We start from the raw sequence: 7,976 nt of genomic DNA, 5'->3' as shown, positions 1-7,976 counted from the left end.
ATGAACATTCGACTGGCCATTAAGGCAAAACTCAAGTCTTTAACATATGAAATGAAAAGTAAAGATAACTAAATTAACTAAATGACTGTCTGACTATCGATGAAGCCTCTAAACAACTAAGATGGATGTCGGGACAGGCCCACGACATCCTAATGAACTAATACTAAAACTGAATGCAATGCAAAAGAGTCCTCTGGAATGCAAAGAGGCTCACCAACAGACTCTGAACTGCTCATTGGATCAACGAATGCGCCGGATGCTGATCCTAGTTACATGTGTCTGCATCATAAGACGATGAAGGCCAACTGGCATCAGTACATTGAATGTACGAGTATGCGAGTTGGAAAGCTAAAACGACACAGGCTAGAAAGAATCTGAGAGAAACTGAAGAACTTACCTAGCTCAACTCAACTCAACCTTACTGAACTCCTTTGAATATAAAGCAATTTAAAAGCAAATGCAATATAAAGAAAAGCTATTTGAAAATATGATATAAACTTTGTTTGTATGCAAAGATACAATATAACTCTAAGATGTATATAAAAATACAAACAAACTATTGTATATAAAAATACAATAACTTCTGTGGGAGTTTCTCTAACCAACAACCATCACTTAAGAGCTATAGTGATGATACATCGATCTACCTCACACTGCCAACGCATCCTATACCTGGCCAAAGGCATAGGACCTGAACTGCCTAATGGATCCACTAGTCTATTTCGAAAGGGGTCCATCTTAAAAGTATGACCCATTTCTACCCATGATGGCTACATGGTTTTATGGAGACGTGAGTTATCTGAACTTATCCCCGTCCCCAATTCGGTGCTCAATACTACTCCCAAAATATACTAGCTCTTATGTTTTAGACTTATGTTTTAGAAAAACATACCTCTTCTGTGATTTGAGATTAGTGCTCAAAAACTTAGCTCAAAGGCTATCTTGGAAATCTCAATTTCCCTGCTTGCTTCATTTAGAAAGCTAATACTCTTTTCTGAAAACTAGCCCGAAGGCTCTTTGGAAATCTCAATTTCCGTTCTTGTTTAAATGTGAAAACATTTTAAATCTCTTTGGGAATACTTAGTCCCCATATACTTTTGAAGAAATGAACTTCAAACTTTACCTTTTACTCTTTGCTTAACTTCAAACTTAAGTCTTAAAACAAGTTAAAACGTTTGTAAAAGACTTATGAAAACTTGAAATGAACATCTCTTACTTGACTCTTGACTTTGATCTTAACTTTTACTTGAATTGACTATTAACTATCCTTGAATTGAATTCTGGATTTAAGGATTATGATTTGTGTTTGGAAAGATCTCTTGATGTTTAGGAATTATTTCGAATAGCTAAACTAAAGTTACAAAATCACCGTCTTGGAACATGTCCGCGATGCGGAGGTGTTTTAAATAATTATTCGCGAAATTAAACTTTGGGACAGAGGAGTCCACGTCCTTTTCGCTACGCGGAGCAGATTTTTGTTCACAGTGGGAACAAGTCCGCGACACGGACTTGTTTCATGAACCTTACTCCACTTTTTCCTTCTTTGTTTTTCAGCCTCAACCCACCTAAACTCGATTATCTTCCTCAAATTCATTTTAGATCCCAATACCCAGCATATGTACTCAAGAATCTAACTCAAAGTAACTCTAAAACACCACGTAAAGATCTCGGAAACTTCACAATTCAACCCAATTCAAGAACAACATTCAAATTCAAGAATTCATGTCAAGAACATCAACTTTCAAACTCTTTTAGGACGATTTGCGCTGAAACTAAACATGTTTGGCGCGTGGGGGAATGAACCCAATGCTATGAGAGACTCACATACCTTGTAGGATAAATTCCTTGGCGAATCCAAAACCAAAATCGATCGTTCTTGGCGAATCTTGCTTTTCCTCTTCTCCTTTTTCTTGCGTTCTTTCTCCAAAAGTCGTAACTCTATTTCTCAAAAGCGTAAACTGAAATAACTCAGTCTTGACCCCACTTAATTTACTAAAAACGGATTTAATTAATTGGGTAAGGATAAGACCGAACTACCCCTTTTAAAATTCCGGATTGGGCATTTCTTTATTCGTACAGCCCAACTTCCAACGAACATAATTCACTCATACGAACTCGGAATCGTGCAAACCCGACGGTGTTGGAAAGATAAATCCAAGAGCTTTCCAACCATACCTAAAACTACACCTAAATCATCCTGAGCTAGGAGTTATGGTCGATTGAAGTTGACCAATATCTCAACTTTACATTACTTAAAAATTTCCAGATTTCCTTATACTTTCCAAAAATGATTATTTCAAGTTCTTAGCTTCTTTCTAGCTATTTCAAGTTGCGAGATGTTACAGTCGATCCAAGTACGTCAGAAGGCTTTTGTTAATCACAAAGATTAGTATCAATATGTTGTTGATTTAATTTTTTTTTTTTAAATGTATGAATGTTGCAATCTGCTGGAGTGGGTTTTTTTCAACCCATTGTTGTTTAAAGTGCTTCTTTATGTATACAAAGATAAAAGCAATTAAAGGAGCTGTAGTTGTAGATTAGTCGGTGACTATTTTGATAATGCAAGTGTCGATGGCAGCGGTGTACTATGTTTTGGCAAAGTGAATATTTAATTATTTGCCAAATAATTGATACTACAAGCATGTGTTCGTTCCTTTGGATTGGCCAAGAATTATTTTTTAAAATTATTTGGGCATTGTCTTTGTTACACGATACCAATTTTTCTCATACACGTATAATGTTACATATGAACTGAGAGTTTGTGATTAATAAATAGTGCTGCCATTAAATGGTCAATTTATTTGAGATCACTGAAAAATTCTTAAGGCTTTATATATTGCAATACATAAATTGAGAATTATGATTAATAAATAGGATTAACTGAAGTTATCTATTTATTTGAGTCATTAAAATACGCTCAATGTATCATGCATAAGAAGGTATTGTGTGTCTTCAACAAAGGAAGGACTCAACCTTGTGCTCATGAGATAATCATTAAAAGAGAAGGAAAATTTAAATCAAGTTTTTTTTTAATCTTTAACTATGCCTAAAACGATTATTTTTCATATTTGGTCATAGTTTAGGTGGTCATGATTTTTGTGATCTCTGATTGACTTGAAATTTGATGGTTCCATCGAAATTTATATAGATGGGTTTTAGGTAGTTTGTTGGATTAAATTTTTATTTGAATATGATGAGATCATTCTTTATGTTAGTTATGTTTATGTTAAATTTGGAACATGATTGCACATGGTTATTTAACATGAATTGATATGTGATAAGAATGTATGTCATATTGTTTTAATTTCTAAAGATGCTTAAATTACTTATATTTGAATTTGGTCATGGCTTTGAAAATAGTTTTTTTCCAATTGACCTGAAATTTAATAAGTTCATTGGTAACGACCTAGTAAGAAAAGTACTCATTGCTATATGGTTATATTTTTGAGGTCATTAAAATGATTTTAAAGTTGTTCTTTGGAATTAAATGTGATTTAGTATGAATGACATCCTTTATATTGGTTTTATTTATCTTATATGTGGTACATGATTGCACGTGATGAGTTAACATAAATTGAATATGATAAGGATGTAGATTTGTTCATTTTTCCTCAAATTGTTTGAATCTGAATTTGATCATAGCTTTGGAGATAAATATTATTTTTGAACTCCAATTGATCTGAAATTCGGTAGGTTCATCAGAAACGATCAAATTTAAAATACTCATTGTTATGCAGTGATTTGGTAATTTGAGGTCGTTCAGATGATGTTTTTTTTAGACAATTTTTGTATCTTGAAAAATTAATTTTACTGAAAAATTACTCAACTATGATATATAATGGTGATAGAGTTTGTTCTCTATGGTCTTCATGACTAAAATTTAGTGAAGTATTAAGTTCATGTGTTGGCTTAGACCTTCCTCCATAACGGATGAAATTAATACAATTCATTAAAGTTTAATATCTAGTTTTGATTATATGTATTGACTCTCCTAAACTGAGTAATATTTGATTGGATCAATGGATCTAGGGATAATGATATTCACTTGACTTAAAATAATATATACTCTCCATCTGAGTTAGCTTTTGTTCTAAAATTGTTGAAGTGAATAGCTGACACCACATATGTATGTTGCATGAGTAGTAATTTTTTCATCAAAATTTATTGTTCAAGATGCATTGATATCTATGAGGTGTGTTTTTGAATTTTAATATTCAATGTATACATAAGCATGCTTTTCTTTTGGAATTTTAGAATTTCGTTCTTTATTCTTAATTCGTGTATCTATTTCACAAAATGATGATATATGATAAGAAGCGGGAAAATATTAAATTATATTTTAGCCAAACAACGTTTTCAACTAAATTGATCATAGTTTTGGAATTCGAAAAAAAAAAGAATTCTGATTGATATGAAATTTGGTACATTCATAAGAACGACCTAGTAAGAAACTAATTTTTTTTTGGATCAGTATATGAGTTTTTGGTCATATTTGATTAAATAGTAGTAAAGTATTAATTTTTAGTGTGTTGGCTTAAACATTCCTCCCTATCGGATGAAATTGATACGAGTCATTATGTATTTAATCGTCTAGTTTTGATAATCTGTATTAACTCTCCTAAACTGAGTAATATGGATTGGATCAATGTAACTAGAGGATTTTCACTTGACTTAAACTAACAGTAGACTCTCCATCTGAGTTAGGTCTGTATAAGTTTATGGAGTGAATAATTGGTTATTGTACATATGTATTGCATGAGTAGTTCTCCAATCCCATCGATTGGCTATTCGAGATGCATGGATATATATGTATAAATGAGCCCTGAATTTTGTTATTTCGGATTATTCGAAATATTATGATCTATTTAAAGTATTATATCTCATATTATCAATAGACTTTACACACCCACTTAGTACTACTTAAGATTTTCTTTTGGTAGAGATAAAGAAATTAATTCAAAGAATGCATTGTACATGTACCTTATGTTAGAAGGAATTATTTTCAGTTTCTAACTAGATAAGAGATGAGTATTTAATATTTTTGGTTGTAACTCTCCTACCATTGAGTTTGATGAATATTTTATTTCTTGTGGTATATTGATGCGTGATTCTTTTATTAGTATTATTTCTTATGAATTGAATTATATTAATCTGTCTCATAAGGAACAATATCTTTTAAATTGAATGAAACTTATCTGTACATTAGTGTCTAAGTCATTTATTCTGAATAGAATTTCAAGGTTGGTTAATGGATGAACATAACGGTACATTGAAAGTGAAGTCACTACCAACATGTGAGTCCTATTTAGAAGAAAAAATGACCAAGAGACCTTTCCTCTTAGAAAATGAAAAAGAGGTAGTGATAAGTTATAATTAATCTATTCTGATTTGTGTAATAAATTAATGAGCATTTGGGCAAGAGGTGAATTTGAGTATTCTGAGTTTTCAAGAAGGTTACACATGATATGGATATATTTTTGATGTTTTGTAAGTCTAAATGTCTTGATAAACTCGAAATATTTAACACACATGAAAATAGCATCATGCAAATATATAAAGTCACTGCAATCTAATTTTAGTGACGTAAACCTCTCTGCAGAGCTCATAAGTCACTTATCTTATAGAATAATTGCATTTCAACTGTTTACACCAGACACTCTATAATAGATTGGTGTAGAAGAGAAAAGAAGTAGACTCTTATGAAGATGATAAGATTAATTATTGACTTATTATTAGTTATTTTGTTTCTTTTGGGATAGGTTCTAATAACTACATATCACATTCTAAATGCAATTTCTTTCAAATCAATACCTTGAACAACTATAGAACTAGTAGGATTTGACGTAAGTCTAATCTGTGACATGTTCAGATATAGGATTGTTCTGCACATGTGCTGAGTGGGAGAATAAGAAAATTGAAATTAAGAACGGAATGTGTGTGTTAATTAGATATCCTAAAGAATGAAAGAGGGTTTATTATAGTGTCCTAAAGAAAATAAGACAATTGTTAACACAACTGTCTCATTTCTAGAAAAGGATCATTTAGTAAACCATGTTCCTAGAAGTAAACTAGTTTTACAGGAATTGAACAAAGGAATACAAATAAGTCAATTATAAATTCAGACGCTCAAAAACATCTAATCGGTATGTCAGAAATGACGTTCCATTGCATTTAAGTGGTGGGAGAAACATTGCTAGACATAAGAAAACTACTACCTCAAGTAGTGGAAGTGATGTTGAGCAAATTGAAGAATACTACATGAAAAGTTGTTAATATTTCAATATGGAAAAATTTTGAAGAAAATATTAAGACTCAAGATCATGAAAGTGTGATTATGTAGTGCTTAGTCGTAGTGGGAGAATCATAGCGAAGATTGATTTTTTTTGTATGCTTGAGAGAACTTTAATGATCTGAAAAGAAGTACACTCTTGGAAGGTTTCATGAGAAGCACTCTCAAGATCTAGTAAAAAATCGATTTGTTACGACGAAGCACTACCAGACAAAATTGCATGAGAAAATAGAAATAAAGGAATGCTTGTGAAAGTTGTAAATGCATAGTTAAGAGTCTAAGTGGGAGATTGTTAGGGTATATACTATTAATCATGTATTTAGACATAGTATTCTAACAATTTTCAAGATTAAATATCTAAGTGGGAGATTGTTAGGGTATATACTATTAACCATGCATTTAGATATAGTAAATTATAACAATTGTGATGGTTAAAAGTCTAAGTGGGAGATTGTTGGGATATATACTATTAACCATAGGTTAAGAAATAATATTTATTATAGAATAAATATTTGCTCAATTTTAATAGATCAAATATTCGTTTTTGGTGTCTGTTTACTTAGATAGTAGATGATTTAGTGTGTAGTTTTAGCTTATACACAGTGGATTAAATCATCGGTTCTTATAAGTATACAATTTTTTGTTCACAATCTAAGATGGAAATTGTACATGTCATCGGTACGATTGTAGCAAAAGATTATATGTAATTTATCTTGATTATGGGAACGGTATAGTTCCAACTTCTTGTGCTAATGCATTTTGTATGTATTGAACGGGACCGAGTAGAGATAGTTGTTTTAGACTGACTGACAAAACATATTCTCTAAACTATTAAATGTACTTATATTCTTAATCCTGATATAATTATTAAGATCTGTATATATTAATTATCGTTTTGATTTATTAAAAGGTGAGATTCTGAGATGGGTCAATATGCCTAGTAAGTTGGATGATACTAATATATATTGGTGAAATAGTAAGTTAGTTGATGGAATCTATATGTCGTTTTAGAGATTTATAGAGATTGATTGATATGCCTTTTTGAGAAACTTATAAGTTTTCATCGTGTCAAACCTTGCAAGTGGATTTATGAATCCGACACATGAAATAAGTTAAGTAGTGCTCTAAAGGAAATTAATCATTAAGTTAAATTCGTCAGTAATTTAATTTATTGATTAGTATCTGAAATCTTAACATGGGGAATTACATAAGTGTTTAATGGGGAATTACGAAATATAAATAGAGGAGTGCAATTACGAATTTCTAGTGGAATGATTTGTAATTTATTATGGTAAGCTTAACTCAAATTAGCCTCAGTAATTAATTATGTGGTCCCTCCAGTGCCCATATTTAACTAGAACTCAGAATCCTATTTCTTAGGCGAAAAAGGAGTAGGCGTGTGTTTTCTTGTTTTTCAAGAAAACAAGGTTTTCTTCTCCATTTTGGATTGGGGAAGAAATCTCTATAAATAGAGATTCTCCTAACCTAGAAAAAGAGGAATTATTTTTCTATCGATACTTGTCCACCCAAATATTGAGAGAGTTCGGATGTGAACTTGGGTTCACTGTAGAAGATCATAAATGTTGTCTATCTTGTAGATTCGCTTGAAGGTCGTCTAACTTGTGGAGTCGCTTAAAGGTATCTGCTCACGCTTCAAGAGGTATTTATCGAATTAAATTTTAGTAAG

Source organism: Solanum verrucosum, unplaced genomic scaffold, assembly GCF_900185275.1.
Source record: "Solanum verrucosum unplaced genomic scaffold, falcon-dt-bn FXZP01000293.1, whole genome shotgun sequence".
NCBI classification, from domain to species: domain Eukaryota; kingdom Viridiplantae; phylum Streptophyta; class Magnoliopsida; order Solanales; family Solanaceae; genus Solanum; species Solanum verrucosum.
Note: the sequence above shows the minus strand (reverse complement) of the source record.